The sequence below is a fragment of the Benincasa hispida genome, chromosome 11, assembly GCF_027475165.1.
Source record: "Benincasa hispida cultivar pf3 chromosome 11, pf3_genome.v1.1, whole genome shotgun sequence".
NCBI classification, from domain to species: Eukaryota; Viridiplantae; Streptophyta; class Magnoliopsida; order Cucurbitales; family Cucurbitaceae; genus Benincasa; species Benincasa hispida.
The window spans coordinates 4,788,000-4,812,990 of NC_143488.1; the positions used below are offsets into that span (position 1 = coordinate 4,788,000).

At 32.6% G+C, this 24,991-nt stretch overlaps 1 pseudogene; it reads right to left on the minus strand.

Moving 5' to 3' along the window:
• Positions 1 to 14,182: 14,182 nt before the first annotated feature.
• LOC150032332 (uncharacterized) lies at positions 14,183 to 16,474 on the minus strand (annotated as a pseudogene).
• Between the last annotated feature and the right edge of the window lie 8,517 nt (positions 16,475 to 24,991).

Genomic DNA, 24,991 nt, shown 5'->3' on the forward strand with positions numbered 1-24,991 from the left:
ATGCGGCTCATTTTGTATACCGATACAAATGATGTAATCCAAAAATCATTCATGTGGAGACATGTGAGTGGAGGCATCCTGTGCAATGAGTTTGCATAATACCGGACCTCGAAATAGTCACTTTTCTTTATAACAATCTTTTATTGTTAAAACCGACTATCTCAAACTTAATGACCTAGGGTAACTCGATCTTAATCCTGAGCTATCTATGAACTCCTATTTATTCAGGATTATACTTTGATCTGTATAGGTGAGAGTAGTCCAACAACACTACTCAATAAACCTCTCATTTTGGGGATAAGACCGGATAGATAGCTGAGGACATAGCTTCACAATATGGAACTCACTCCTACCTGATTTAGGGTTAGCAAATAGGTTGTTCTCTTAAACGCTAATGTCTTGTCTTGAACAATGGGGCCCGACCCTCTCATGAAAGAGAGGGTCATGATTTATAAGTTGGACTATAAATCAATTGTTCAATGGAGGATTAGTGGGAGTTTAAGGAGCGAGATGCATTTACAGGAGTAAAACGATAATCTTTGACCTAACTGTAAATACGAACGACCTGTGAAGGATTGACTTACCGATTATGGTTAAAATAGACAGAAATATATCCACAGTGAGGAGAGTGCAACTATCGAGCTATAGTGGAATGTCTTGGTAGTTAACGAACAGTGATTAATTCGGTTTAAAAAGTTTAACCAATTAATTACATATCGCTCATGATCTGTAGATCCATAAGGTCCCTCTACTAACTCATAATTTGGATTAGTAAATTGAGTAATCTCGATGAGATTTGAAATTAGGGTTTAGAATTTGAAATGTTTAAATTCGATTAGGGTTTCTATTAATTGTATTCAATACAATTGAAATGTTTAATTTTATTGAAATTAAACAACATTGGAGAATCAATTAATGTTTAAATTATGATTTAAATATTCATTATATAAAATTAAATTCATTATAGTAAAATTGATATTTTATTAATTTAATATTAGATATTAAATTAACAACATTAATTAAAATATTTAATTAATTAGTTTTATTTAAAATTAACTAATTGAATTATTTTTTTTTTATAAAACTAATAAAATAAATAAATAACTTTATTCGTAAATTGGTTTTTAGAAATTTTTGTAAACAAATTTTGAAAATACAAAGTCGAAATTTCCAAAAGTTGGAAATCTTCACTATGGTGCGAAGCACCTTATTCATCCAATTCAAATTAATCCATGAAGAAGGAGCTGACCTTCATGCAAGCTTTGAATTTGCATGATGAAAGCTTTATAAATTAAAGTGTTGGGCTAAATAATGAAGTTAAGCATTCAGGACTTCTTTAAGAGCTCTAAAAAATTCGAAACCCACTCCAAAACCCCTTCAGCCTTCATCAAAACCAGCTCAATTTAGTGTTTTCACCACACAATCCTTGCAAGAGAATAGTAGAGAAGATCTTTGTGGTGGTCTACTTGTAGATTGAAGCATTTTTACGTGGAGCTCAGTTGGTTTCTGAAGAGGTTTCATCAAAGGTATTCTGTTCGACAAATTCTCTTATGTAATAGTTATTTTGAAGCATGTTTTCAACTCAAATTAAGTATAATTATAGTGGTTATTGATTCTGATTTCTCCACTGCATGTTAATTTACTCTATCATCCTCACGATTTGAAAAATTAGTTTATTTATATTGGATTATTTCTTTCCACATAAGTCAATCCTTTCTATGTCGATATTTTTCATACTCACTTTCATAAATAATATCGTGAGTAATGTATGCAAAAATGTTGTCAACTTATATGGTTCCATAATTTATTGAGATCTAATTTATTTCAATATCCTTATACTCATATCTAGAATTTCTCGTAGAACATCCATATTCTTAATCGAGTCATTTATTGATTATTTCTTTTTCGATGATTTTTATCTTTGCAATCGAATGGTCTATCACGCTTCTGGCGTATCCCAGACTCATTAGTGACAATTTACTGCATTTCGTAGAGCATTTGCAGCTGGTATATGTGATTTAGTCACTTTCTTAGCATTTATAAATGCATCTGGTAACTAATTTTCTATATTTGCAAATGAATTATTTTCTGAAATTCAGGTTCACATTGGTATGTATGGAGATCTAAATAACAATTCGTTCCATGTAATTTCTTTTTCCAACTTTTTAATTCCTCTCCCTAGTGTTGGAAAATTTGTCTCACTAAAATGACAATCAGAAAATCATGCAGTAAATATATCACCCCTCAGAGGTTCAAGATATTTAATAATTGATGGAGAATCATATCCAACATATATTCCTAACCTCCTTTGAGGACTCATTTTAGTATGTTGTGATGGAGCAATTGGAATATATACTGTACATCCAAAAATTCTTAGAAGGGAAATATCTGGCTCATGGCCATAAACTAATTGTAATGGTGAGTACTTCTGATAAGCTACCGGCCTAATGCGTACAAGTGACGCCACATGCAAAATAATGTCCCCATATAGATGTAGAAAGCTTAGCTCTCATAAGCAATGATCTAGCAATTAACTGCGAACGTTTTATGAAAGATTTTGTTAAACCATTTTGTGTATGAACATGAGCTACAGGATGTTAAACATTTATCCCAACTGACATACAATAATTATCAAAAGCTTGGGATGTAAATTCACCAGCATTATCAAAGAGTGATCTTAATTGTATAATTAGGAAACTACGCTCTTACTTAATTATTTGAGCAAATAATCTTGCAAATGCAGGAGTTCGACTTGATAATAAGCACACGTGTGATCACCTACTGGATGCGTTTATTAATACCATAAAATATCTAAATGGTCCACTTGATGGGCTAATAAGCTCACATATATCACCATGAATTCGTTCTAAAAATGTAGGAGATTCAATTCCCATTTTAGCTGGTGATAGTCTAATTATCAATTTTCTTTGAAAGCAAGCATCACATGATGATGCATTAAATTGAAAAATTTTCTGGCTTTTCAATGGATGTTCATTTAAATTCTCAATAATTCTTCTCATCATTATAGATCCTGGATGACCCAATCGATCATGCCAAATTGCAAATTTGTTTGAATTCATGAACTTCAGGTTCATTGTTGCATATGTTTCAATTACTCGTATATGAGTATAATATAATCTAGAAGATAAAGCAGAAAACTCTTACAATATATGTTTTTCATATGAGGCAGTAGATATGATATAAAATGAAGGAAATCAAACACGAGGATTTCCATGAGCAGCGGAAGGATCTTTCCAAATTGAAATCGTATATGAACTTTACAATTATAATCATAAACGGAAACATACGGTTATGAAATACAAAAATTACAACATGCTATACAATAGATCAAGGAAAGAATCAACAAACTTTGTAGACTCATCTTCAAGTTCCTTGATCACAAACGCTCGATCACAGTAACACAGCAACACATGAACGTTTGTCCAATACGACCGCTACACTGCATGAATACCGCACACTCGAACTAAACGATCGCCAAGGTCACGAACACCCCGAACACCATGAACAGCCTCCACAGAACCTCGACAGTGTCGAGTTAAGTATGACACCACCAAAAAGGTTACCTTGATTCTCGGTGTGAGAATCCAGAGGGTGGGCTCTGTGTTGACTTGGTTAGAGACAGAAAACGGGAGGAATCACAATCGTGTAAACGATTGAGCAAGTGGGAGATAGAACAACCTATCGTATAGATCGATGCCCAATCGTTTAGGAAAAGCTATGCGATCGTTTAGCTCATCGCTTAGCTGAGTGTCTATCGTATAAGAACACTCCACGATCGTTTAGCTAACTCCAAGTTGTCGCTTAGTAAATCTAATTTACTTGACAACTTCTCCGTGAAAATTTTTCGAGAATGAAAATCTCAAAACAACATTTTGCAAATATTTTCTCTTACTAAAATTAGGGGGAAAAAAATTCTTTTATCTCACGGTTACCATGAAAACCACCAATAACCTCCCATTCAATTGGTTATTAGAGAAAAAGAGATAATTATCCAATAATTAATATTATTATAAATATAAATGATGACTAACTTATCATAATATATTTATAACCTATAATTTTAATATTTCATCTCATGAAACATATAAACCATAGCTATTTTTCTATTCCATGGTACTTAATGTAAATCTCAATTAATCCTCCACTAGATGTATCTCATATATCTTACCGATCATATCGAATTACCTCTTATCAATTTGAATATTTCAAACCAACACCAAGAACTGATCCTCAACTTGAATCCATTGAGCTACCAAGGGGACCTTATGGACCTGTAGCTCGAAGCTTCAACAGTACGTGAATAACTAACTAAACTCTTTAGTCACGGGATCCACCATTCATTAACTGCCAGGCACTCTACTAAAGACCGACAACTGAACTCTCCTTACCACAGATATATTATTTGTTCATCTTAACAACCAACAGTTCGACAGCCTTTCACAGATCGCTCGTAAGTACAACTCGGCCAATAACCGTTATGCCCCTGTAGTTACATCTAACTCTTTAAGTACCACTGGATCCTCTAATGAACATAAGTCATTGTTCTACTATGACTGAGTCCTCTCTTCCAAAGAGAAGTTGTGGCCACTATGTTCAAGCTCTGGAATCAGCCTTTAAGGGAGCAATCTATCTACTTACCCCTGCTTCGGGGAAGAAGTGAATTTCATCTTGTGTAAGTGAGTTCCCAGCTCCCAGATCAGACAAGTCCCTAAAAATGTAGACATGTTGAGTTGGCAATCTAACCACTCTCACTCATACTAATCAAAGGATTGTCCTCAAAGGCAGAAGTTCCCAAAACACTCAAGATTGAGGTCGTGTCACCTATGGTTGTTTAAGTGAGATCTCTAGTATCAATGGCATTATATACAGAGTCTAGTCATCTCGTGGTCCGGTCTTATACAAACTATTTGTATAGGACACCCCCGCTTGCATGTCTACACATGAATGGTCAGGGTCTACCACCTGTTGTAGTTTACAACACTTGCAAACCTCTACAAAGCGGGTCGTATTTGTAGTGTCACCAGGATCAGGTATCCCACATTAATTCTTATATTACACACCTATTTAGGTTATCACTTAAGGCATGATCCACTTGTATATCTCATATACATGCTTAAGTTTACATAAGATAACCATGGAGCTTTGTTTATTGGATATGAGCAAATGCCAGAATGAAATAACAGTTATTTTATTCATAAACAATGTGTATAATTACAAACAACGAGACTCCGGGAGAATTAGGACACCAATCCCAACAATAAAGATACTCAATATTATTCTTTCTATCAGTCTCAATATGATGACAATTACAACGAATATCTTTAAAACTAAGTAGATTTCTCTTTGATTGACTAGAGAACAATGCATTGTCAATTGTAAATTTTGTTCCTCTAGGCAAAATAATATTTTCTTTTCCAAAGCCTTCAATTAGGTTTGCTGAACCTGATATCGTATTGGCTTTTGCTTCCAGCATTGTCAGTTTGGAAAAATATTTTCTACTTATAAGTATTGTATGTGTAGTTACACTGTCTACCAGACATAGATCTTTTTTACTCATTTTTTAGTCACCCAACATATAAAAATGATCCAGGTTTATTGATTAAAAGAAAATAGTTACAATAAGAAAAATAACACTTAGAATATACAAAATTTAATATTAACCAAGGAAAAAAACCATGAAAATAAAAAAACAGACAACATTAATATTAAATATTCTCAAAACAAAAGAAACGCTTGTTATGCCATCAATTGTGCTAATTTTATCTTCATGGGATTTGAAAAAATGTGTCACATCTAAATCTGTTATATTGGATGGATAAAATATTTCATTATCCTGGTATGCAAAATTTGCTTCCACATTTTGCCCTTTTTCCTTTAAGGATGTTTGATAGAGATCAACTAAGTGTTTTGACGTACGACAGGTACGTGACCGATGCCCTGTCATTCTGCATCGAAAGCATTTATTTTCCACACTTTTTAAGCTCTTATCTTGTGGAGTTTGTTCTTTGTGATCATCATTTTGTATGGTTCTTTTGAAATTTGGATGATTAGACCGAATGACTACCACGAAAATAATAATTATTCCTTCCTCTGCCACGATCACGACCTGGACCTCGTCTTGGACCTCGACCACGATTATTATTAAAATTCATAGTGGGAATGTTCTTGTTCCAGTTGGTCGAGATTCGTGATTTTTCATCAACGATTACTAAAATTTACAACATTCACTAGAGGGAATGTTGTTGCTCTAGTTAGCTGAGATTCATATTTTTTTTTTATCAATAACTCATAATCTCATTCAGCCACGAGAAGACATCAAATGAGTGCATAATACTTTTACAATATTTCTTTCTATATTGCTACTGCAAGAGCATATCCGAAATGTAGAAAAATATCTTCTCTAACATATTGATTTAAAATTTTGGAGCCTCAAGTGCATCCAATTACGACATGCTTTAGGAAGACAAATTGTTTTCTAGTGATCACAATTTTTATGGCATCTAGAAGTATTTTGGCATCAAGCACTAATGACAAATAATTATACTATTAATATCAAATGCTATAAATTCTAAATTTACAATATTTTTCATAGTAATACTATTACAAATGTTATATTTATATCAGAAATTTAATATATATCAAATATGTCAAACAACATTTAATTTATTAATTATAATGAAGTGGAAAAAACCAACATACCATTAGGACCTACCTTGGAAATGAAAGAAGCTTGTGTTGATAACGTGTTGTGAACTTGAGGAGCTCAACAGGAACATGGATACTAATAAAATATAATATTAAAATAAATATAATATAATGTAATAATAAAATAAAATAAACATAATATATAAATATATGAAATAAATAAAATAAATAAAATAAAAAGAATGGATTTCTCCACTTTCTCCAATCTTTTTAGATTTTGTTCAATGTCCGTGTATTCCAAAACTCACATAATGTCACTATTTATAGACATTTTGTCAAGTGGGAAGTAGATTACATGAACATTAATAATATATAATGTAAAGACACATGGACAATACTTTGGTAAATGAGGGCACGGCACATGGTCAATGGATATTAAGCATGAGCATCTAATGGACATCTATTATCACAATATTTATAATACAGACTAGTATATTTATAAATTTGTTTGCAAGGCATTGTTCTTTTAAAATCACATATATCCTTCAATATATCATTTTCTTTTTCCTTAAGTTTGGTTTTTATGTCAATTATTAATGGAAATTCATAAAAAATATATATATATTTCAAATTTTTGTTTACTAAAATTTTAAAAAACCAAGTCCATAAAAAGAAACAATAATTCATTTAGGATAAGAGAATTAATTCTACTTATTATTTTAAACTTCATCATCTTTCTTCTATATTTATATAAAAGAAAAATCAGTTGTACTTTTTATTCAACAAACTAAAATTAAACTATACGAAAAGAAATGAGTATAGAATAATGCATATATTATTCATAAAATTTATCCCTCCAATATTATTTTGGTTCTATTACTTGTAGTGGACATGCGAGGGGTCCAAGGGGATTACTCTAGAGGTGTTCAAAAAATCTGGATGAACCGATAAACAAGATCAACCTAACTCAACTTGTACAATTCAGGTTGAATTATCAACTCACATTGTTTGGATTGAGTTAGGTTCAAATAAATAAAATTTTATGAGTAAGTTAGTTCATAGGTTCACCCAGAATAACTAAAATCAACCCGAACTTATTATTAATTTTCAAATGTATGTTTTTTTTTTACTTATGATATAATTATATATACATATAAATTTTCATAGATAAAAAAAAAGTCAAACTATTTACAGAAATAGCAAAAAAAAAAAAAAAACACTAATAAATACTGATAGAATTCTATCGGTGTCTATCAGTGATAGAGTTGTATCAATTTTTATAGTATCAATGATAGACTTCTATCAGTTTCTATCACTAATAGACTTCTATTGGCCTTTATCAATGATTAACTTCTATCAGATTCCATCACTGAGACACTTATAGACTTCTATCAGCGACTATGTTTATCACAAATAAACTTTGATAGGCAATGTTTATCACAACTATCTAAAAGCAACAAAACTCAAAGCTAACATCCAACTTCATGGGTAAACCAATTTTAACACCAAAACTTAATGAGTGTTCAAGAACCAAACAAAATTAACTAAAAATGTCCAAAGTTTTACCCTTAACGGCCAAAAAATTTGACGAACTCTAGCGCTGGTGGCGACAAGGATTGGATTGCATGGATTTAAGAGTTAGAGGAAGAGAGAGAGTAAATCGGGTAAAGAAAGAAAAATCGGGTCACTGGTGGTGACGTACAACCAGATCTACGATGTAGACACAAATGGCAGTGGATCGACAATTGGGCATGAATGCGATGACTGTTGGATGTTAAAGTGCATGGGTTAGAGAGAGAGACCGAGATCGGACTGAAAAAGAAGAATAAAGTGTGTGTCACACCCCTCTGCAGATTACTCTCTTAATCTAAGAAGAGATGTGAAGACAACAATATCCAAGCCTCTTATGACAACTACTGCCCAATATACTCTTGAAAACCTATATCTTTAGTACATGTTACACCTTATTAACAGTTTATAATCCTCTAGAACTTAACACACGGTCTTAACAATAGCTTTAAACATATAATTTACTGCTAATCAGAAATATCAGCATCAACATACATAATAGTTTTCATAAACCAAACATATACGCAACATCTGTTCAACACAACTCTACCCATTCCCCCTGGCATGGACATAAAATAAATAACATAACATGTTGAGCCACCTAAATTTTCGCTCTGTATGGGTCTGAGAAGTGACTGACTGACAGAACTGTTAGGCCTCGAGACGTCGACCGCTACCTGAGGAGGAAAACATTTTTAAAATTTGAGCTAACAAGCCTAGTGAGTGTCTATCTTAAATAAAACATACTTTAAATCATAAGTTATGTGAACTTGCTTATCAAGGAAACAGTTATAAAATCATAATCAGGGTTTTGAAAATGGAGTTGAAATCGTAATAAACATCATGTAAAGACCCCGAAATAAAATTCATTAACAACATCCTGATAACTCTGCTACTCCACTACCTAAACATGTGGGAGAACCCTTTTGCTCAATCCATAATAACCTTAGTTGAGAAAAAGCTCTTTTGTTCAATCTCATCAACGTTGATAACATAGTCATACATGCACGCAGAGCTGAATTAGGTCTTGATCACCTTACCATACTTTCGATGTCAAGTATCCCTAACATCACTGAAATCCAGGTATCTTACCATATCTTTGGTACCAACATTGGAGTAGGGTTTGTATAAGGCACCAACATTTAAACAAATAGAAAAATATACAAAATACATATTTGAAATAATCGTACTTTATGGTTTCATATCAATGTATAGTGCCTTGTAAAACATGGAGTATACTTATGTTATTTCCTTGATAATATTCATCATACGGTAAAACATGGCATAGGCTACTAGAAAACGCATGTTGAACTCAAAAATAACTTCATCATTTAAAAGCATGGATCCACTACTACAAAAATTGGATTACGTGATGTTTTTCCAATGTCAAGTAAAGGATATACTTGGCGCGTATAAAAGCGTCGAGTATTTGACTGTCAAGTATAATGTGGTAACTTGATTCCGAGAAAACATCAAGACAAATATTTCTTGATACAATTTTCTTGTCAAGAAAGATAATACACTTGACACTAATGACATATCAAGTGGATTAATTCTTGACATTTACTACGTATCATATGTGATTACTCTTGACATTTTTTATTTGTCAAATATATTTTTATCTTGACACGAAATAATGGACAAGTTATTTAATTCTTGACACATTTCCAATGTAATCTATGCTTTTTTTTTTCAAATTAACATTCAAATTTAATTTTCATTTCTCATTTCCTGCATTACATGTGTTTCAATAAGATAATTTCATCGACTAAAATAAATAGTTGCACATATTTCAGATCTATATATCAATCCAATATATCTAACGTAACTTAACAGTTCCATTCTTCTATTACCTTTCATGTATATGAACAAGTTCAAAATTTACAAGATAAACCCACAACAGTATATACTCTATCAATCCGCCCCAATATATGATAATTTCAAAATTACAAGACCAATCTATATGTGCTATATATTCCAAATTTCACCAGACTAAAAGTATATCCCCTATCACACATTTTTTTGAAGTATATAACCTATAATGGCTATGAACAAAACATTTACACAAATTCGCCGAATGTGATTGTTATTTTTCTATATATAACTAAAATAAACCTTCTTTTGAGAGGGAGAAAAAGTCCAATATTTACCTTCCCGCCGAGTAAGAAAATTGGCTTTCTTTGTCTCACGCAGGAAAGCATGAACTCTAGTTAGTCTGATGCATAGAAGCATCTTATGACAATCTTCTTCCGATAATTGAATCTGGAAGAGAGCTTCTCCCCCTCGGTAAAGCACTCTCTTATCTTCTTAGTGGCAGTATGCTTAGAGGCATTCCTGTTGAATACCCCCGCATTCAAGTGATACCCACCTTCACTATGTGGTTCCTTTGCCACTAGAACGGCCCGACTGTTGAATAGTTGCCTAAGCCGGTCTCTCACCAACTCCTTCTTTGCGGTAGGTCTTCTATCCGCATAAGTTAGCGTAACAAGAATGAATTTCTTGATTGGGGTGCCCCTTCTTTCCATGGTTCCTTCCTTCATTTGTCTGTGCTCCATCTCTACCAATGATGAAATCAAAATGAGGTTTGTCCCTCCTGCGTCTGCTTGCTACTCCCGCAAAAGTTTTGGGCATTCCCATGTAGCCACATACACAAAATTTATAGGAAGTTCATTAGATATAGTGACCTAAATATCCAGCCCATTCCACGCGTACTTCATCCAATTGAAGTTGCGAGTACAAGCTTCTCGTATCAATCTGTAAAACATAAAAAGTCAAATATACATTATTTAAACTATTTAAACTATTTATAATGTTACAATATATATATAAGTAGTTTAAAAACATACCGCATATGTGATAATATTCTTCTCTTTAGTCACGATTTCTCGCATATATCTCATAACATAATACCCACATTCGACAATTTCCACTTGTAAAGGACACTATAATACAAAACAGACAATTAATACATATCATATAGATGCACTAAATATACATTATTCTATTAATTTTTTTTAATGCTCTTATACTTGCCTTTACTGTTTTCTAGAATGTAGTTTTTCAAGTATTTTGCAAATTCTTTTGAGATGGAAAAAACATCATCATTGCCATACATTTGCCAAAGAGTATACTATAATATTCAAAATGAAATAAATTTTACACCAAAAAGAAAACCCAAGCAAAGTTCGCTTACATATTTGTTATGTGTTTGATATTTTCTCGCGAACTTGTTCTCAATGAGTCAACGCATTAATAATAATTAATGACCAATGATCAGTAACATAATTAATCAGTATGGAACATGAAAGTAGCTCATTACATTAACATTTTCCTTGCCAATGATGTGTTTCAATTATGTGGGAGTACATCGAAGGTGGGTGTAACAAAAGTTGGGGTTCATCCTTAAAAGGGATAATATATTGTGTCGTTAACCAACACTTGAATTGACGAAATGCAACGCCTGTAGTTTTAAGAAGAGCCTTCTTACTTCTACCATCAATTATGAATATACCCTAAACATTTAAAAACTCGATTATTACTTTTCAAGTAAAATATTAATACAATATATCAATAAAGAAAAATATACATACCTCAACAATATTATAAAGTTTTCCTCAACTCAGTTGGTACAAACTTCCAAGATGTATATGTAATCGTGATATGATGATGCACAGTAGATCCAATGAAGGATTTTAACTTATATCCTTTTTCTCCAATCGGTACTCCATCATCATTATATTCAGCAAACTTTTTCTCCTCTACACTCCTAATTTTTGTTACCTCATACAAAACAATTGGTCCCCACATTTGCCTTTTCTTTTTGTTTGGTATTTCATCTTGCTTCAGTTCCATATTTTCATTATTTAAACTTTCTTTGACATCATCCAAACCAAGTTCCATGTCCTCATTACTTGCTAGCTCCATGGTGTAAGAATTAGCCTAAAAAATGTAATAAAGTTAAAAATTAGTAAGTGAAAACCCACCCGTACATTTACTCTTTAGGAATCAATGTGCCTTCACAATCAACTCGTAAATATGTTGAAATGTTCTCATCCAAATCAATTCTAGATTCAATATCTAACATAGCTTTAGGCTTTCCTTGACAGTGTAGAGTAGTTTCTCTAAGTCCATCGTCATTGTATTGATCCTCAAAATCTCTTTGTGGTGGAGTAAGAACAATATACCTTTCGGTTTTTATGTTCTAAAACTCGTGGTTTGTAAAAAATAAACTCATTCTGTAAATCGATAAAGTTGTTATTGAATATATGAATTGCTTTTTTCGTTTTATAAATAAATCCAATAAACTAAAAGATCCATGACTATTAAATGAGTACTTGAACTTTATGTAGAGACATAAGGGTGGACCAGGTTCGAGTAAATAGTCAAAATGATCTATAGTATACAAATAAGGTTGGGTGTCTTATTCTGGTAACACTATCGGATGCGACCTACTCTGTAGTTATTACAAGGTGTTGTAAAGTATTACAAACGAAGTAATCCTGATTCGTTCATGTGGTCGCATGAGGAGTGGGGGTGTTCTGTGCAATGAGTTTGCATAAGATCAGACCAAGAAATAAGTCACTCTTACTTTATAATGTTGTTTATTGTTTAAGACTAACTATTTCAAAATGATGACCTATGTAACTTGACCTTAATTCTGAGCTAGCTATGAACTCCTATTTATTCGAGATTATCTTTAGATTTTCATGGGTGAGGGTTGACTCAACAACACTGGCTCAATAAGTCTCCCATTTCAGGGGTAAGACTGGGTAGATAGCTGGAGACATAGGGTGCAAGATGGAATTTTCTCCTACCTGCTTTTAGGGATAGTAGAGAGGTTGTTCCCTTAAGTGCTGACTTTGGGTCTTGAACAAGGGACCCCACCCTCTCATTGGCCCGAGAGGGACTCAGTTTGATGATCGGGTCACAAACCAATTGTTCATTAGAGGATTAGTGAAACGTAAGGAACAAGAGGTAATCTCGGGGGTAAAACAGTCATTTGACCCAGCCGTTATTATGAACAACCTGTGAAGGGTTAACTTACTAATTATGGTTATATCGAGTGGACACAATATATCTAAAATGGGGGGAGGAGTGCAACTACTGGGCTTTAGTAGAGTGACCCAGTAGTTAACGAATGAGGGTTAATTCAGTATAAAGAGTTTAGTCAATTAATCTTGTATCGTTGGAGCCCATGATTTGTAGGTCCATTAGGTCCCCTAGGGGTGATCATCGACCGGTCGGGGTTGGTTTTCCGACCAGACCGATGTCGAATCGACCAAAATCGATTCAAAATCTGACCAAATCGGTCCCGACCGTCAACTGAGCAGAAACATGACTGGTCGATCGGTTTGGTCGTTTTTTTCATTTTCATTTTCTATGTTCTTTTTTTTTAAAAAAATTATATTTATTTATTAAAATTCTTAGAAAATTTGATATTAAGTAAAAGTTATATTTAGTTATAAATCATTATCGTTATAAAAAGCAATTTTTAATACAAATAAAAAATCCACTATTTATTAACTTCCTTATCAATCATGTTTAGTTTTCTCTCTTAATTTGTGATTGTGATTCGGAATTCAAGATACTATTTCACATTTTAATACTTATGGAATAGATGTATTAAAAATAAAATATTGATATGATTTAATTTGATTTGACAACCTTTAATATTTAACAATTAACATGTCTATTATTTGGGATTGTGTTCGCTTTGCTTAATTGCTTAAAGAACCCCTAATACATATTACATATATATTTGAAAATAAAACTATTATGAGAGTCGAAAGTGTACGTCACAAATAAAAATGTCACATGACACATAGTCACATACAATCAAATTAGAAATTACAACATAAAGTCAATTGTCAAACACAACGAAATTACAATAAAACATAAAGTCAATTGTCAAATACAACCAATTACAATAAAATCAAATGATTGATGCTTAATTGATAACTGACAACTTTTCAAATTCTGGAAGGTATTGAATCTCTTTTTCATTATCCATAACCACTCTGAATCCTATATAATTAAGATTAAGAAGAGAAAGACAACCTCATTAAGATTTTAAACCAACAAGTTACAACTACAAAATATAAATGAATAAAGTTTAAAGTAAACAATTGAATAAATACCTTCTTCAAATAATGAAGTTTATTCCATGTCATGTTGAACTTCAAAATCTATTGGACCAGAATTTAGCCAATTTTGAGTACAAATGAGAGCCTCCACTATTTTTGGAGCCAATGAACAACGTGATGAATCAACAACACGTCCTCCTATACTAAAAGCCAACTCAGACGCTACAGTAGATACTGGAATTGCTAAAATATCTCTAATCATACGACTAAGAACCTCAAATCGATGACTGTTCATCTTCCACCATTGAAGTATGTCAAAATCACCTTCATTCTTAACATTGGCTTCCAACAAATAAATATCAATCTCTGACCCCTATTCGAAAGGTGCAATCTCATCGCCTTCAAAATCAATATCAATTGTATCATAGACAAAGTCTTCACCCATCTTTTCAGTTGGATAACAATCAATCATGGTCTCTGAAGCTGAGACAATTGGTGTATTAGTAGTAGTACTCCCACTCCCACTTTGAGTAGTACTGTACTTATGAAAGAGACATCTACAACATTGCTCAACTACATTTCCCATAGATTTGGTAACCTTTGGTCCAAAAAAAAATTAAGGCAAAAAGATACAAACCTTAGCTTTTTTCGAGGATCTAGCACAATAACAACATACAACAATAGATTATTTTTTTTCATTATTCCCCCCAATACTTCTCAAATTTGACCTTCATGCTATTGGTGATTCCAACTAGCATTGCATTTGCACTACCAGTATTCAAACTTATACAATTTTGAACACTATAATCTGATGAAAAACCATATTCGAAGTGGTGTATAAATACCCTGAAATTTTCAACATCACATCATAAAAAACCTTTAAAAACCTAATCAACATCTTAACATTTGGTTAATCTTCCTTATTTGGTGACAAATCATGTCTATAAGAAGCATCTTCATCTTCTAATATATCAAAAGCCTTTTCAAACTTCACAACTGCTTCAAGCATCAAATATGTAAAGTTCTATCTAGTGGAGACATTAAGACACACATAACTCTTATAAGAAATTTTTTCAATTTCAATGCACTTTTTAAATTTCAAAAAACGTGCAGGAGAAGATCTTATAAATCATACAACATATCGAATCCTTTCAATGCAATCATTGTGTTCCTTAAAAGCATCACATACTATGATATTTAATATATGAGCACAACAACGAACATGCAAAAATTCTCTACCAAACATAATCCTTTTATTGAATCTTTTCAGAAGATAAGCAATGGCAGTGTCATTCAAACTTACATTATCAACCGTCAAAGTCATTATCCTTTCAATGCCCCAATCCTTTAAATTATTTTCAATGGTTTTACCAATAGTATCACTTTATGATTCTAAATTGGACAAAAACTAAGTATCTTTTTATGTAATCTCCAATCAGAATTTCTGAAATTGGCAGTTAGTACCATATAATTTATATTTTGTTCCCATGTCCAACAATCCATAGTGAGAGAAACTCTATACTTGTTCATAAACATGTCTTTCAAACGCTTTTTCTTATTAACATACGACTTAAGTACATCTCTAGCTACAGTAAACTGAGACGGAACAACAAATCTAGGTTGACTTGCACATGTTAATCTATCGACAAATTTCTTAAATCCTTTACCCTCCACAAACTTGAATGGCAATTCGTCAACAATTATCATTTCAACCAACGCTTCCCGACAACTCTCTAAACTATATGACTCGCATACAAATTATGATGTATTATCCCCAACATTGTCTTTGTTTTTAGTTTTGAAAGCTAATGTCATTTGGGTTGGATCTCTCTTTTTCTAGTAAGGGTATTTTTTACAATTTTCCAAATGATTCTTTATAGTCTCAGTACCATTACGTTTAGAATGACATGCTAGACAATTCCACAGTATTTACATTAAGCATGAGGATCTTTAGGATCACCTTTTAGCCTCTCAAAATGATCCCAAACCATGGATTTTTTCATAACCTTCCTTCTTTTTGGTGGATTTGGAACATCTGATGTCTCATTTGCTGAATCAACATAAATGATATTTGTATTGGCATCTGTTTTTGCATCTCGTTCATTTTTTGAAGCATTAGTTGCAGCTCCATCAAACTCCATATCCATTGAATCCATGTAGCTAAACCACATTATGTCAGACGTTAGTATCACACAATTCACAAAAACTCAAAGTATTTCAGCTTTACAAAAAACTCAAAGTATTTCAGTTTTACAAAAAACTTATGTCTCAAAGTATTTACAAAAACTCATATACCTATACCCTTATCACCTTATGCGTGAAACATGAGCAAATAAGGAATTCATGCCAGAACACACAATACCTCGACAGGTTTCACAAATGACTCGTAAAAGATAATAAGGGGAGTAACAATGCCTCTAATCCTCATGTACTCTGCCTCACCACAGTAGAACAACAACTAGCACTCATCCCCAATTTGTTACATAAATGTAAACTTTCAATACAAGAGACTATGCAACTCAAATTTGTTAAAATTGTGAACTAAACAGTAAATTAGCAATATTGAAAATTGAACAGAACTCTATCCACAATATTTTTCAGAACTCGACAACATTTTATGAACACTGACCAAATATAAAATGACCCTTTTATGGACTCGACAACAATTTTCAGAACTCATCAAACCAAATCGACCGAAGTGGGTATTTATATTTTATTTTATTATATATGGAATCGTTTATAACACTGACCAAATATAAAATGACCCTTTTATGGAATCGTTCAATGGTACGGATTACGGAACGAAGAAGAAGAGAACGATATCGACCTGTAGGAAATGACCGGCTGAACGATCGTTGAAGTCTATCTGAACAAATAGGAAGAAGATGACCGATTGATATTGTTCAACGGTACGGATTACAGAACAAAGAAGGAAGAACGATCACTGAACAAAGAAGATGGCTGAAGAAGATTGCTGAAGTCTGAACGAAGAGGAAGAAGATGGTTGGCACCACGACTTCTGATGGAAGAATGGAAGACGAATATCCCTAAATTTTTAAAATACCATTATATATATATATATTTAATAATAGGTCGGGTCAGGTCGAGACCCGACCAATAAATCGGCCCAACCGTCGCTGGAATCGATTTTAAAATTCAAAAACCGACACCGACCGCTTCTATATGATTTTTCTACCTCCGACTCCATTTCGGGCGATTTGGGTTGGTCGTGTCGGTTTTTCGGTCTAACATGCTCACCCCTAAGGTCCTCTACTAGCTCACAAATAGATTAGCCTTAGAATAGTGTGATAAGTTGATTTAAAACGTTCAAATTCAAATTAAGAGAATTAGTAATCATATGTGGTATAATTACACATTTAATTTTGGAATTAAACATAATTGGAGAATCAATTAATATATAAATATGATTTAAATATTAATTTCATGAATAGGGATTCATCTGATGGATTTGGTGACAAAATTAATTTAATATTTAATATTAAATTAATAGAATTAATTAAATTATTTAATTAATTATTAATTTTATTAGAAAAATTGATTATTGAATTATTTTTTTATAAAATTAATCAAATTTTAATTTTAATTAAAGAATTAAAATTGGAAAAAGTCTTGATTTTGAAAATCAATTTCAAAATCAAAGAGGGAAATTGAAAATGGAGAAAAATCCCAATATAGGATTTTCCCACTTTCAAGCAAGAAGGTTAGTCACTATCTTACACATAATTCCACCACCAAATTTAAGGAGTAGCTAGAGTCACTTGAAGTGATTAGTTTGCATGAGAGTCGTGTAATAAAATCATTCTTCATTGAGTGGAAAAGCTTATGCAATGGCTGAATTGCTGAGTTTTTTATTGTTGAAGAAGTTGTTCTTCAACAAGCTGATAAACCAGAAAACCTCTCCTTCAATTTCCCTAAGTTCAAGCTTGTTTGGAGCCCCACAACTCAATCTAAAACTCCTAGAGAGTAGTAGGGAAGCTCTAGTGGTAGTCCACGGCTTGAATTGGAGAAGATTGCAGTTGTATTTCGTTGAAGAAGAGGATTTTCAAATGTATGTAATGAAACCCTCTTGATACTCCATGAACATGCTTAATTTTGATGTCAACATTGAGAAATTAGAATGCTTAATGATCATTTTTTTCCTATGCATGTTTTTGTAAACTAACAAGACCATCGACCATCACTTGGATCCTCAACATAAAACACTTGTCTTGTCTGGGATGCTAATATGAAAGAATCATTCTTGTGGCCTATTCTATTTAAGTCAACTAACACAAAAATCAAGCTCATCAGTTTTGATGCCACCACTATTCTCAACTGAATCAGATTTAAAAATGGCAACCTTAAATGTATTGTAATTTAGTTCCCAAATCTCTTGTATCACCCATAAAATGACATGTCTCCAATTATAGGATTTTTATCTTTTGAGCTAGATACTTGCATTGTATTCGCAACTAAACTAACCCCACTATTTTGTACACGTTTATTTTTGTCATATGACTTTATGTGATAGTGACATCCATTAATAACATAGCTATTTGTATATAGTCACAATTGGATAGGGACCATGGGCAATCCATCTCAAGTTATCTGAAACCTTTACATCTCCCATTTCAAGTTCATTTTCAACCTGAGAGCCAAAAGGTTACATAATTAAAATATAAGTGACAAAAGATTATGTTAAATAGTATATTTAATGTTTATCTTTTCTCTTAATCAAGATATGAAATTTCGATTACATTCATCTTGAATCCATTTATGGTTTTTTGATATACGTGAGAGTTGTAATTCCAATGTGATCATATGTTTCCTTATAAAGAAACAGAAAAGAGTTCAAATATAGTTATTTTAAAATTCATGGATTTCAATGAAATAAATGGATCCAAGCCACAATAACTTACTCTATATATGGTTGCACATCAATTGTATTCTCCAAGACATATCGATGAGCTTGGTATAAGAGTTCTCATTCAGGTATGTAAGGAACTCCACTTAACAATGATCTACCAATTTCTCAATTGTCTGAATTGTCTCTTAACTTTTGACACCCAAGTCCAATAGGATCTATTCCACATAAAAAATCTGAACAAAATTAACAGCTTCTTCTAATATATAACTTTCAGCAATACAACCTTCTGGACAATGCCTATTCCTCACAGAGCTTTTAATCACTTTCACGAACCTTTCAAAGAGATACATCCATCGCAAATATATAAACCTACAAAGTTTGACTTCTCTAACAATGTGTACTGTGAGATGCACCATTATTGTTAAGAATGAAGGAGGAAAATATTTCTCTAATAAACACAATGAAATCACAACTTCTTCTTGCAGCTTCTCTAATTGTATAACATCTAAGACTTTGTTACATATAGAATTGAAAAAAAATACATAGACGAGTTATAGCATATCAAACATGTTTTGGTAGCACAAATTTGATGGCAATTAGGAGTAATTGTTGTAAAAGCACATGACAATCATGAGATTTAAGACCATTGAGTTTTAAATCTTCCACTGACACAAGATTTCTAACATTGGAAGAGCAACCCTCAGGAACCTTTATTTCTAATAGTGTCTTCAAAACACAGTTTTTCTTCTCCAGTAAGTGTATAACAAACAGGAGGAAGGAAGATTTTTTTATCCCCATTAATAGGTGTAAACTCTAGTTGAATTTTTAAATCAGCTAAATCACATTTAGCATTCAATTCGTCTTTTGTTTTTCCTAGAATATCAAGAAGCGTACCTATAATATTCATGCAAACATTTTTCTCGATATGTATCACATCTATGCAATGTCTAACATGGAGATGTTTCCAATAAGGAAGTTCGAAAAAAGCAGACATCCTATTAAAACAACTTTTGATACTTCCTTTTGTGATTTTTTTTTTTTTGTTCTTTTTTTTCCTCTTTGAAAATCAATATATTCAGTTTTTTCAAATACAACCTCCCCGAACAAAGGTTCTGGAATACTTCCAAGTTCTCTTTGACCAGCAAATGATTTCTTTTGATGTTGAAAAGGATGATTATGTGCTAGAAATTTTTAATGGCCAAGGTACATTTTTTCCCCATGTTTCAGTATTAATGAAGATGTGTTATCTCCATAAATTGGACATGCCTTATAACCTTTGACATTACATCCACTAAGGTTTCCATATGCTGGAAAATCATTGATTGTCCACAATAAAACTATTCTTAAGTTGAATAGTTCCTCTTGATACGCATTATAACATTACACACCACTTTCCCACAAAAGTTTTAAATCATCAATCAATGGCTCTAAGTATATCTCAATGTCATCCCCTATTTTTTTGGACCTAAAATCAATATTGATAACATTATAAACTTTCTTTTCATACACAAACATGGGGGAAGATTATAAATGACCATCACAATTGGCCAACAACTATACTTAGAGCTCATATCACTATGTAGATTTACTCTATCTGCTGACAATGCTAAACGAAGATTCCTAGGTTCAGAACTAAAGTCTGGCCACATGGTGTCAACTAACTTCAAGCTGGGGAGTCTGCAGGGTGACATAATTTATCATCCATTTCTCTCTCATTAGCATGCTAGGTCAGGTTTTTAGCATATTCAACACTTCTAAACATATGTTGAAAATGTAGTATAGGTGGAAAATACCACATTATTTTGGCAGGGATTTTCTTCTTCTTATTTGTGTCTTTACCATATTTCCACATTGACTCACTGCATTCATGACACATAATTGCTTTGGCATATTCCTTTCGATACAAGCAACAATCATTAGGACATGCATAAATCTTTTCATATTCCATTTCTAGTGCACCTAATGTTTTCTTTGCTTCATATATTGATGTAGGGAGGTCATTAGTAGAAGGTAAGATATCCTTTAATGCTTTTAGTAGTTCTGAGAAACTAATGTCACTCCATCCATGTCTAACTTTTAAGTTATACAACTTCACTAATGTAGACAACTTGGTGAATTTTTTGCATCCTTCATATAATGGCTTTTCAGCATCATTAAGCAACTTATCGAATCCATCCGGATCTTTTGAATATTGTTCATGAGAAATTTCAACCATTTCTTTTATATTTCCAATATCATTCTCTTTATACCTACATTTAGAGGATTTTCCATGCTAGGATGAACTAAGAAGTTCTTCACCTGCCAAAACCAAATCTTATAACTTTCATCAATGTCACTAAAATATAAATGATCTCTAATATCATTGTTATTATGTCTTTGAAAGTTTCCACATTTCAAACAATGACAACGTATAAAAGTACTATTTGTATTGAAAAATCCAAATCTGATGAAGTTTTCCTCACCCAACTCAAACTCTTTAGATAATCTACTATTTGTCATCCATGATTTATCTATACTTATAATAAGTTGATCTTGGAACTACCAAAAAAAAAAACTGTAATATTCCAAATTAGATAACTCATACAACATAAAATTTATATGAGATTGATATTTATAGAGAAATTAAGAACTTGAACTCTCAAACACTTCAAATGTGTGCTAATGTTGTAATGAATACATGGTTTACTAAATTCAAAATCTTAAGAATTAAATGGTGTAAAGAGCAACTATAGCCACTTTTCTATTATACTAAAGTAGAGACCGATGATTTCGAATGGGATCAAATGCTTTCAAATTCTAAATGTGCCCATTATCAACCAAACAATATTCACAATAATAAGAACAAAAATAAGGAATTGTGTGTTTTTTAAGCTAGATTGGAAAATAAAACCTTAGTAATTTTACACATAAGAAGAAAAAAGTACAAAACAAAGAAAGATATTATAAACTACACACTGTAAATAAAAAATGAATACACAATTAAAAAATTCAAAATTAGGAATGAAATATTTTATTTATCACGGTGGCAAATGCACAGTCAATACTATAAAAGAGAGAATGCAATCTTAATATTAGATGAAAGATCATAAAATAGAATTGAAAATGTGGAAGAGTTAAGGTTCTCATGATGCTAGATTAAATTTTTATCAAATTTGACACTGAAGTAAACTAAATCCACAGAAACAAAAAGGATTAGGTCATAGTTCACCACAAATCAAAGCTAATAACAAGTATCCAAAATTCCAAATGAAAATTTTCATCAACAGAATCAAATCATGGAGGAATATAAGAAATTAAAAGGGTGAATAAAACTTACAAACCAGAAATCATAGTCGTAATGTCAACAGAAAGAACACAGTAATGATTAACATAATGTCGAACATAGCCACAGGGGAGAACAATTAGCACAAACCAGAAAACATCGAACGGATGGCAAACAGACAGAATTTCGAACGAACGTCGACAGAAAGAGCAGATGAAAATGATTTAAAGGTCGAATGGATGGCGAACAGACGAAATTTCGAATGGACGTCGATGGAAAGAATGGACGAGAATGATTTTGAAAGTCAAACATACGGTGAACGAATGACAACGATTTTGAAGGTCGAATGGATGGAATAATTCTTGAAGGTTGAATGGACGGAAAATGCTTGAAGGTCGACTGAAATATGGCCGAATGGAGAGGAAACGACAATCTAGGGCATTTAACCCTTTTACTTCTTTAAAATAATAAGTTAATTATTCTTGACATTTTATTCGTGTTAAGTAAGAGCTTATTATACTTGACACGAAAAAAGTGTCAAGTTATGGTTCGCGTGAAAATATCCTAAACATTCCATCAATCTTTACTTTTTTAACCCTTTTACTTGACATTTTCTTTTCTAAAATGTCATTACTCGACGTTCTTTCCAAAGAAACGTCAAGTAATTAAAAACTACAAGTGTCAAGTAATGTAGATTTTGTAGTAGTGATCTTGCGATCAACATTCATTTTAAGGCATGCGTTGAAGAAAAGCATAGTATAAAAACCTCATATAAAATGTTTATGCGTTAAAACCATTCATACAATTAACATGGGAAAAACATTTATTAAAACTTGTCACTCACGGTCTCAAGCTATTTATCCAAGGGGTTGTACACCTCTCCTATTTATGTTTGCCCTTAAAAGGAAAGGTCCTTTGATCAGTATATTTAGCTCCCTTTTGACCTTAATGCATAACTTAACTTTACCATATATTAATAATCATCGCATCACAACCAGCATCACAACTAAATTTGATGCATCGAACTACCTTCACTGTATCGACTATCCTTAACCATTTTACCTTATAACTTGGCTGATAACTAAAAATACTTCCTCAAGGTGCTCAAGTAAGTGCTAAAACGCATTTTCAGTCTATGCGACGGACTCAAAGTGCCTTCGTTGTGGATTTACTATGCTATATGCATCAATGCATAACATTACTGGGTCAACTACTTGCTTGTTCTTCGTATGCAGCTGCTTGCTTATTTATCCACAACATCATTTTTAGATTCAATCTTCTAGATTTCTTAGCTTAATTCCAGCATTCATAAAAACTAAATTCCCTTTTATGAAATTGCTAAAAAAAAATCTTAACTTTTACTTACCTTAGAATTTGAGCATTATTTCTTTCGAAATCGATTAAAAATTCCTCAAATTTTCCTTTAGCTGGTCGAAAATTCATTTACTTTCAAAATCTACATATGGTAGCAATACTCCTCACTTAGGCATTAGAAAACAATAGGCAAAACCATCTCCCTCAATTGCTAAGCCTATTTGTACTTGAGCGTTGATGCGTTATTTTCTGTGATGAAATTATGGATTGAGATGCATTGATAGAACTGCGTTGAGCAACAAGTTTTCTCAGCGGAATCCAAGTATAAACCCCACTGAGTTTCCTGGTAAGTCCAGGGTCGAACTCAGGGTCTAGGAAAAACAGTATGTGGTGATAATTTCTAAGAAGACTTTGCGGTAACTAAATAAATCAAATAGTTGTTTGGGTTGTTGTTTACAGTATAAAAATAAATGTATGCGGCGGATTTGAGAAAAGATCGATTATGCGGTAGATGCACTGAGTATGCAGAGGAACGGGTTGAGAAGGTCTTTAGCTAGTGTTTTCCGGGAATGCGTCAAACTATGCGATCATGCTACACTCATGAGACAGCAGGTCATTTTCCAATGCAAATGCGGTGCACCTAGTTCTAGGATGTATGTGTTGAATGCAAAAATGTCCATAGAGCTTATTCCTAAGTCTCTACTCTTTTCCTATGTGATGATGCAAGATGCACACAAAGACTAGGTGACCACACACAATCATATCCTTCTCTAGGATGCATGCGATGCGTTAATAGCAAACAGTGCTTATTCCTAAGCTTCTATCTCTTGATTATGCATTCTAATCTGACTCTCTCGAGTCTAGATTCTAACCCAACTTTTCCAAGCCTAGATTCTGCCTTTAAACTACCCTCGCGAGTATCTCTAATAGACGAATGATGTATATATAATACAAGATAATCACATAGAACGAAGATCCCCGGTTATACAAGCTAAGTACTTCTCAACCATTCAACAGATTTAGTTACTCATGTGTAATAAACAGAGAGTGAACAGATATAAAGAAGTAAGTTCCATTTCTATTGATGAGTTTAAGTACAAAATAACAATGGAAGATAAGGATAGAGAGTCTGGCAGCAATCCTTTGCTTCCCAAGGCTTTTACACTGTCAACTCTATTCTGTTCAAAAGATATTCCTGTTTCCGAAGGAGTTGGCCCTCTCTCTGATCTC